This window comes from Cupressus sempervirens, chromosome 5, assembly GCF_028749045.1.
Source record: "Cupressus sempervirens isolate cs-2001-9-10 chromosome 5, ASM2874904v1, whole genome shotgun sequence".
Classification (NCBI taxonomy): Eukaryota; Viridiplantae; Streptophyta; class Pinopsida; order Cupressales; family Cupressaceae; genus Cupressus; species Cupressus sempervirens.
Window position 1 is genome coordinate 496,434,523 of NC_143122.1, and position 6,950 is coordinate 496,441,472.

The window sequence follows — 6,950 nt, forward strand, 5'->3', positions numbered from 1 at the left end:
CTTGCTTTCCCAATTCGTTGGTGTGTGGACCTTGATCTTGTACTTGATGTATGGACCTTGATCTTGACCTTGGCGTATGGACCTTGAGCTTGATGTAAGTGTGACACATTGTTCGACCATGCATTGAATTTAGATTTCTCAAGGTAAATCATTATCTTGATTTGCTCATAGCCTTAATCATTGTTACAATTTCTCTTCAAATTCCACTTCAATGGCTTGCATGCGAACTTAGACTTTGGATTCATTTTTGCATCTTGACTTGATATTCAATTTGAGCCTTGTCTTTCAATACTCATCATCCTTTTAACCTTGTAATACACCATTATATTGTCAAGTATTAGCAGTTTACATATCAAACTAAATAGATTCATGCTTAGTGAAACAGGTCTTTCAATAAAGATTTCCTATGAGCATACATTTAAAATGCAAAATTTTACCTTTAAGATCTGATTTATGAATGAAGACTTAAAAACTTATGTAATTTAGTCATAACCACAATCTACATTCAAATAAGAATTTCAAAATGTTTCCACAATTCTCTACTGTCCATGGATTGTCATAAAGAGCCAAATTTACCTTGTTATTTGTAATAAAATTTTAAGTTTGAAACTTAGATCCAGGAATGTTTGAGCCTCTTTGGATACTTTCTACATTTTTAGATATTAACTGTTAGCACAAATTCATAATTGCACTCCCTTCAATTCATTTTTATTGGTTAATTTCCAAGTGTTATGCCTTTGGATTTGCCCATCCCTTCGTTACTTCAAGTTTTATTTCGTATATTTGTAATATCTCTCAAAATTTTGATTTGCGAGTATAAAGTTCATTCCTTGGATTGAATTTGACTTGTAGTTAGCATGTAAAAAAAATTACCTATCTCTTGGACTCTACAATTTAGGCTTTCTACAATTTCCAACTCCCACAATTTCATAATCCTATATTTTGACTTCCTACAACCTTTGATTCCTACTATTTTGGCTTCCTACAATTTTGAGATTCTTTTTTTTGAGGCTTCCTATGATCTCAAATTTTAATAACCTCAAATTTCTATAATCTCATCTTTGGACCAATACTTGGGGCAATTTTGACTTTTATTATGTTTTCTTTGAATCAGACTTCGTGGTTTCTTCTTTTATTTTTCAATTGGGTTTGAGTATGAAATGAGGCAACTTGACTTGCTTTTATATGGCCAATAAATCTTAAAGAGGCATCGTCATCAATCTAGGCCGACTTGATTAGATATGGAATTTTTTTTGATAAATTATATTCTCCTTTTATTAATAAAATCAAAATTGCGTTGTATAAAAGTCACATCCTATAATTCTTTAACCAACAAGGCAAACCACTACATGTAAATAATCATGAACTTTTAAATGATAATTTCAAGATATCAAGTTAGTAAGTCGTAGAAAATCCTCACAAGCTTTCAATTTTTTTTATTTCATCCCTTGAAATGAGAGGAGACTAATGTAGATGAAACCAATTTGCAACTAAGTTTTCTCTCAAAACCATTCTAATAGATTTTAAAAAAAAAAATTGGTTTCCCATTTTAATTTCCAATTACAGAGTTTAATTGGCTAATGCAAATCTCATCTCATCTCTCAAATTAATTTTTTATTTATTTCTCTTGCTTAAAATTGCTACTAATTATTTAAATTTGACGACTCCGTGAATAATTCAATTTGAATTTCCATTTGGTAGAAATTGAATGATATTTTTGTAAAACTAAGTGCATTGGAATAATTCAATCAATGCATAACTCTATAACTTTAAGTTGATTGGAAATTATTTTATTCTCTTATGATGAATGTTCCCATTAATCTTAACTGTGCATTTGTTAAAATCGATGTCATTTTGATACATTCGATAACACAATGGATGAATTAATTTAATTCAATTTAAAAATCGATCCATATTTTATAAAATTGAAGTAAATCTAATCTCATCTCAATTTAAAATCCATTTTCATTTTGCAAAATGGAGGTAAATACAATTTCATCTTAATTTAAAATTGATCTCTAGCAGGGTTCACTATAGTGGCAAATAATCACAAAATGGCGATTGTTGCCCAATGACCAACGTCAGTTTGGTGAAGTTTTTACACATGTGGGTAGGCACGTCGCCCCAAGTTTACCAAATATAAGTCAAACCCCTAGGCCCATCGCTAGAGGATTTATGCCATCGGATCACATTTTGAAATGAAATAGCCAATCATTTGGCACACGACAAATTAAACAGTTTTGCTATGATTTCTCATGCGATATTTTTGGATGGCCTCAATTTGCCCTTGTTTTAAAAAAATGTTTTAGGAGAGGGACGAAATTCACCACCCAAATATACAGATGCGTGTGCACACAAATTCAATTTCACCATCTATATTATGCATGGTTGTATAATGGATGAACCATATTCACCTTGGAAATTTCAGAATACAGTTTTTTTTTACACGGGCTTCGCTAAATATTTGGTACACCTTATAATATTCTTGCGGATTTCGCCACAAAAGAGTGGTATAAATACATTCATAGATAAGTAGGTTGTCTCAATTCTAATCAATATTCAATTACAAAGTCTCAATTTCTCATACTGCCGAGATCATTGTTGGGTGAGCCACAAGTGTGACAATTGCATTTTAGCCAAAGGTAAGTAACTCAAACCCCTATTTGTCTGTTCTCTGTAATTTTAGTTTGTTCTTATATGTAGTAGATACAAGTTAGACTGTTAGTGGTCAGTTATCAATTGGGACCAGTACAATAACCAAGGAGACTTAGGACATCTATATTTTAAAGTGTAGGTCATACAACCAATGAATACTATTTAGATAAATATATGTAATAGACTATATTCGATTGTCAATTTTTGAATAACTTGAATTTTATGGTAGCTTATATTTCTTCAAAGATGTCAAACATGAACAAGGGTAAGAGTCCTACATGTGGTGGAAATCAAGAAAGGCCAATCAAGCGCACTCGCATCGTGGCATCATATTTTGGTGGCAAAAATTAGGAAGCAACATCATCACAAGTGCATTTACAAGATTCCCAACCATTGCCACTACTAGTTCCACGGGCACATATTGAAGAAGTTTGTAAACCTAATATATCTGATCACAATGAACTTGAAGAAGATATTCAGGTAAGTAGCTAGAGTAGCCAAGATCTATAGGTCAATAGCTAGAGTAGCCAAAATAATACCTGGGTGATAATTCCAAAGATGGTGATGGTGCATGACCAGGGAAGGGAAAAAGGAAATACAATGCAAAAATTGGTGTGAAATCCAACAAAAATAGGCATTGGGATGTATCAATCAAGATTTTTCAAATAGACTAGGCCTCAAATTTTCCATTCATTGAACCTGTATGCAATCCAAAAGAAGGTGAGCCTCCAGTAGAATGCAGATGTACGATATGCTCAAGGATAAATAAAAAGGAAAAGAGGTTGCACCTAAAAATTAACACCATAGAAAAGCATATGGGTAAAGTTTATGAGAAGCAAATCATAGATGGAGTGGAAAAATCATTTACAAAATGGAAACCAATGAGGAATGTCAACATATTAAGAATGCAAAAATCTTAGAATTTCAGGAGAAAATACAGACAAAGCCTATTGAAGTAAAGGGCTCTATGGAATCTCTTATTGGAAAAGCAATGGAAGTTCAAGAAATGGGCAAAGTTCTTCAATTAAGTGTTGTCTTCTATATTTTAAGCAAAGGGCATGCCATGACAGACTACTCATCATTGAGTACTTTATTACACTTTGCAAAATTTTGTTATTATGCGAGGAGTCACTGGTTAGTAAACAACATATGGAAATGGGCAAGTTGTCTTGCTAAGGTTGAAAAGGAAGATATCAGAGCAAAAATTAAAGAGTCAAATTTTATTGCATTATCTTTAGATGAGGTGACAACAATAGACAATACTTCCTGGGTATGCATGCATGTCTATACTGTACACAATTTTGTTTGCCAACCCAATCTACTGATTGTTGTTAAAGTGAAGCATAATTCAACGACGAAAAACATATTTGAACTAGTAAAGAGTTCCCTAATTGAATAAGGAGGTATAGATGAAATAACAATTGCCCAAAAGTTGGTGTGTGTTGGGGCAGATGGAGCTTTAGTAATGCAAGGCCACAAGAATGGTCTTGCCACAAAGTTAAAGGAATTTGTTGAACCTTACATTGTTGGCATTCATTGCATGGCCCACATAATGAATCTGGCTTTTGGAATTGTCAACAACTCTCCACAAATATATAGTTGAAGTTTTAATCGAAGAGATCTATAGACACTTTTGTCGAAATCCTAAACAATTCAGGGAATTTCAACAGATTGTTGAGGGCCTAACTAATGGGAGAAAGCTGCTTAAGGATAATGATACTAGATGGATCTCTTTGGATGGACCAACTCATTGTGTTTTTCCTGAATATCCATCGTTGCTTGGTACAATGGAACCAACTTGACGATCAGGGTGGGCAACAGAAATATGGTGATTTGTTTGAAAGGTTAAGTAATGTATATATACTCTTAATGTTAGCAACCATTCTCCCCATGCTAGAGGAAATGCAAAATATAGTGAAGAAGATCCAACAAAGATATATGTATATTGCAGAATATAATATGTTGCATAAAATGACATGCACGACCCTCGATAATCTCTATAGAAATTCATATTAATTTTCTATGGATGAAAAACTTTCAGGGTGGATGAGAATCACAGATTTCGATAATCCTGATAACTTTTTAAAGATTGATGCAAAGGGCGAATTATGTGCCAATATACGGGGTGTTGAGATATTAATGCACTACTATGGAAGACCTGTGTCCACAAGAAAAGGAAAGAAACCCACACAACAAAAATTAATTGTTACAAAGGAAGTGTTTGAATAGATTGTTGAGTCTGTAATGAATTTTGTGAAGGGTATTTCTTATAAACTTTCCTCATAAATTAGAGAAAGATTGCCTCGACAAAAAATACTTGAATCAATGTGTGTTGTGTTTCCCCATTACTGGAGTTTAAGAAGTGCTAAAGATTTTTGAGATAAGTTAATGGTTTTGATAGTTCTATTTTGCAAAAGCAAAGAAATCAATGGGGTGAATGTAAATGGAGTTTTAGATGAATCTTGTTTGAGAGAGCTGTTGCATTGTTTTGCCTGTACAATGATGGAAAACTATGATCTTATGCGGAACCCGAGAGAACAAGGATCAATAACCAAACTTTGGACAAATCTAGCTTAGAGTGTAAGTGTTGCAGGATTCAATATCAAAAAATTTCAACCTTGCTGAATTATGCTTGACCATGATATTGGGGTCTGTGGAGGATGAGAGAGTTTTTAGTGCTTTGGGGTTCCTAAAATCAAAGGTAAGAAATAAACTAGACAAGAATTTGGAAAATTGTCTAAGGTTGTATACATCTAGCTATGAAATCAATACTTTTTCATATGAAAGGGCACTAAAATTGTGGAGAAGAAATGCCAAAGAAGAGGTTTGAGAAATGTTTCAAACAATGAGATTAGTGACTCAGGTAGTGGTGCTACTGCTGGTAGTGGTAGCATTGATGTTGAACTGTTACTATTTGGATGATGAAGGTATGACTATTGGAGAAAACATGGAGCATGATGGACTTTTTGAACTTGATGGTAAGGAATCAAAAGATTCAGATGATAAGATGATGTGGTAAGTTTAACAGTTACAGTATGATGTATCAATTCTGAATTATTATCTGAACCTAATCATGATTCATCTATCATGCATAATAAGTTATATCATTTTTTAAATGTCTAATGTCAAACAAACAAGTACATTTTAAGTTAGATGATGCCATGATTCATGAATCAAGAGTCATTCAAATTTTACCATTACTACTGTTTTTTATTTGCATTATTATGCTCATATGATATGTTGTTATGGTACAATGACAATCCTTGATGATTTTTGTGAAAATATAGAAAATCAAATGATAAAATTCAATGATTTCAATTTGCAAAAGTTAAATGTGAATGCCCAATTTCATAATCATGAGTTAAAGTACTAAAATTACAACTATAACATTTAGCAAATGACCCTAAATTCCCTTCTATACAAATATAGAAATAAGGGAGCAACAAAAGCTTCATGTCGTTTTTGCTTTATGGGAAGAGTCTTACACTCTTAGACTAGCATCAAATTCAGTATCAGTTACCTTTTTTTGCCTTTGCATTTGACAAGCCTCTACCTAGTAAGCAAAATAGCATTTTAATTATGTTACGTTTATCCTGTTCAAGAAATAAAGTTGAAACTTTAAAATCATATTAAAACAATTACAAAAAGAAATAAAGTAAATCCTGTTCAAGAAATAAAGTTGAAACTTTAAAATCATATTAAAACAATTACAAAAAGAAATAAAGTAAACACTACAACAATGATTAAAATCAATTTCCAAGTGTCACATTATACATACTTTGATGCCTAATGGACGTCTTATGATATGATTGAAGATTTAGTCAGCTTTTTTAGGATGTTGAAGTCTGCTTTGGTGTTTTAAATTTTTTTATGCTATAGTAGATAACCTTTAACTTCATCAAACTTCCATATTTGGAAGATTTACTTGAAAGAAATGCTACATCCAATAGTGCATTTAGATTCACCAATAGTTTGATGCAATTCAAAATGCCTTCAGGAGTTGAATCTTGGGGAAACTTGACTACTTTAGACATCATTTTGGCCTCCAACTCTTTTTGGTAAGCTTCCCTACCAATGAATTTCATTTATGAATTACTAGAGAAAGGAGTAGGCAAACCAAGACTTATCATTAATTTTTCTCTAGTCATCCATCTTGGTGAGTTTTCTCCCAATTGAGTTCAAATATTCCTTTCCTTCCCTTATACTCTAGCATTTTTGAATGATAGCTGATGTCTTTACTGATGCATTGACACAGTCATGAACTCCTTGGCTGGCCAAATACCTGTCACTATGTG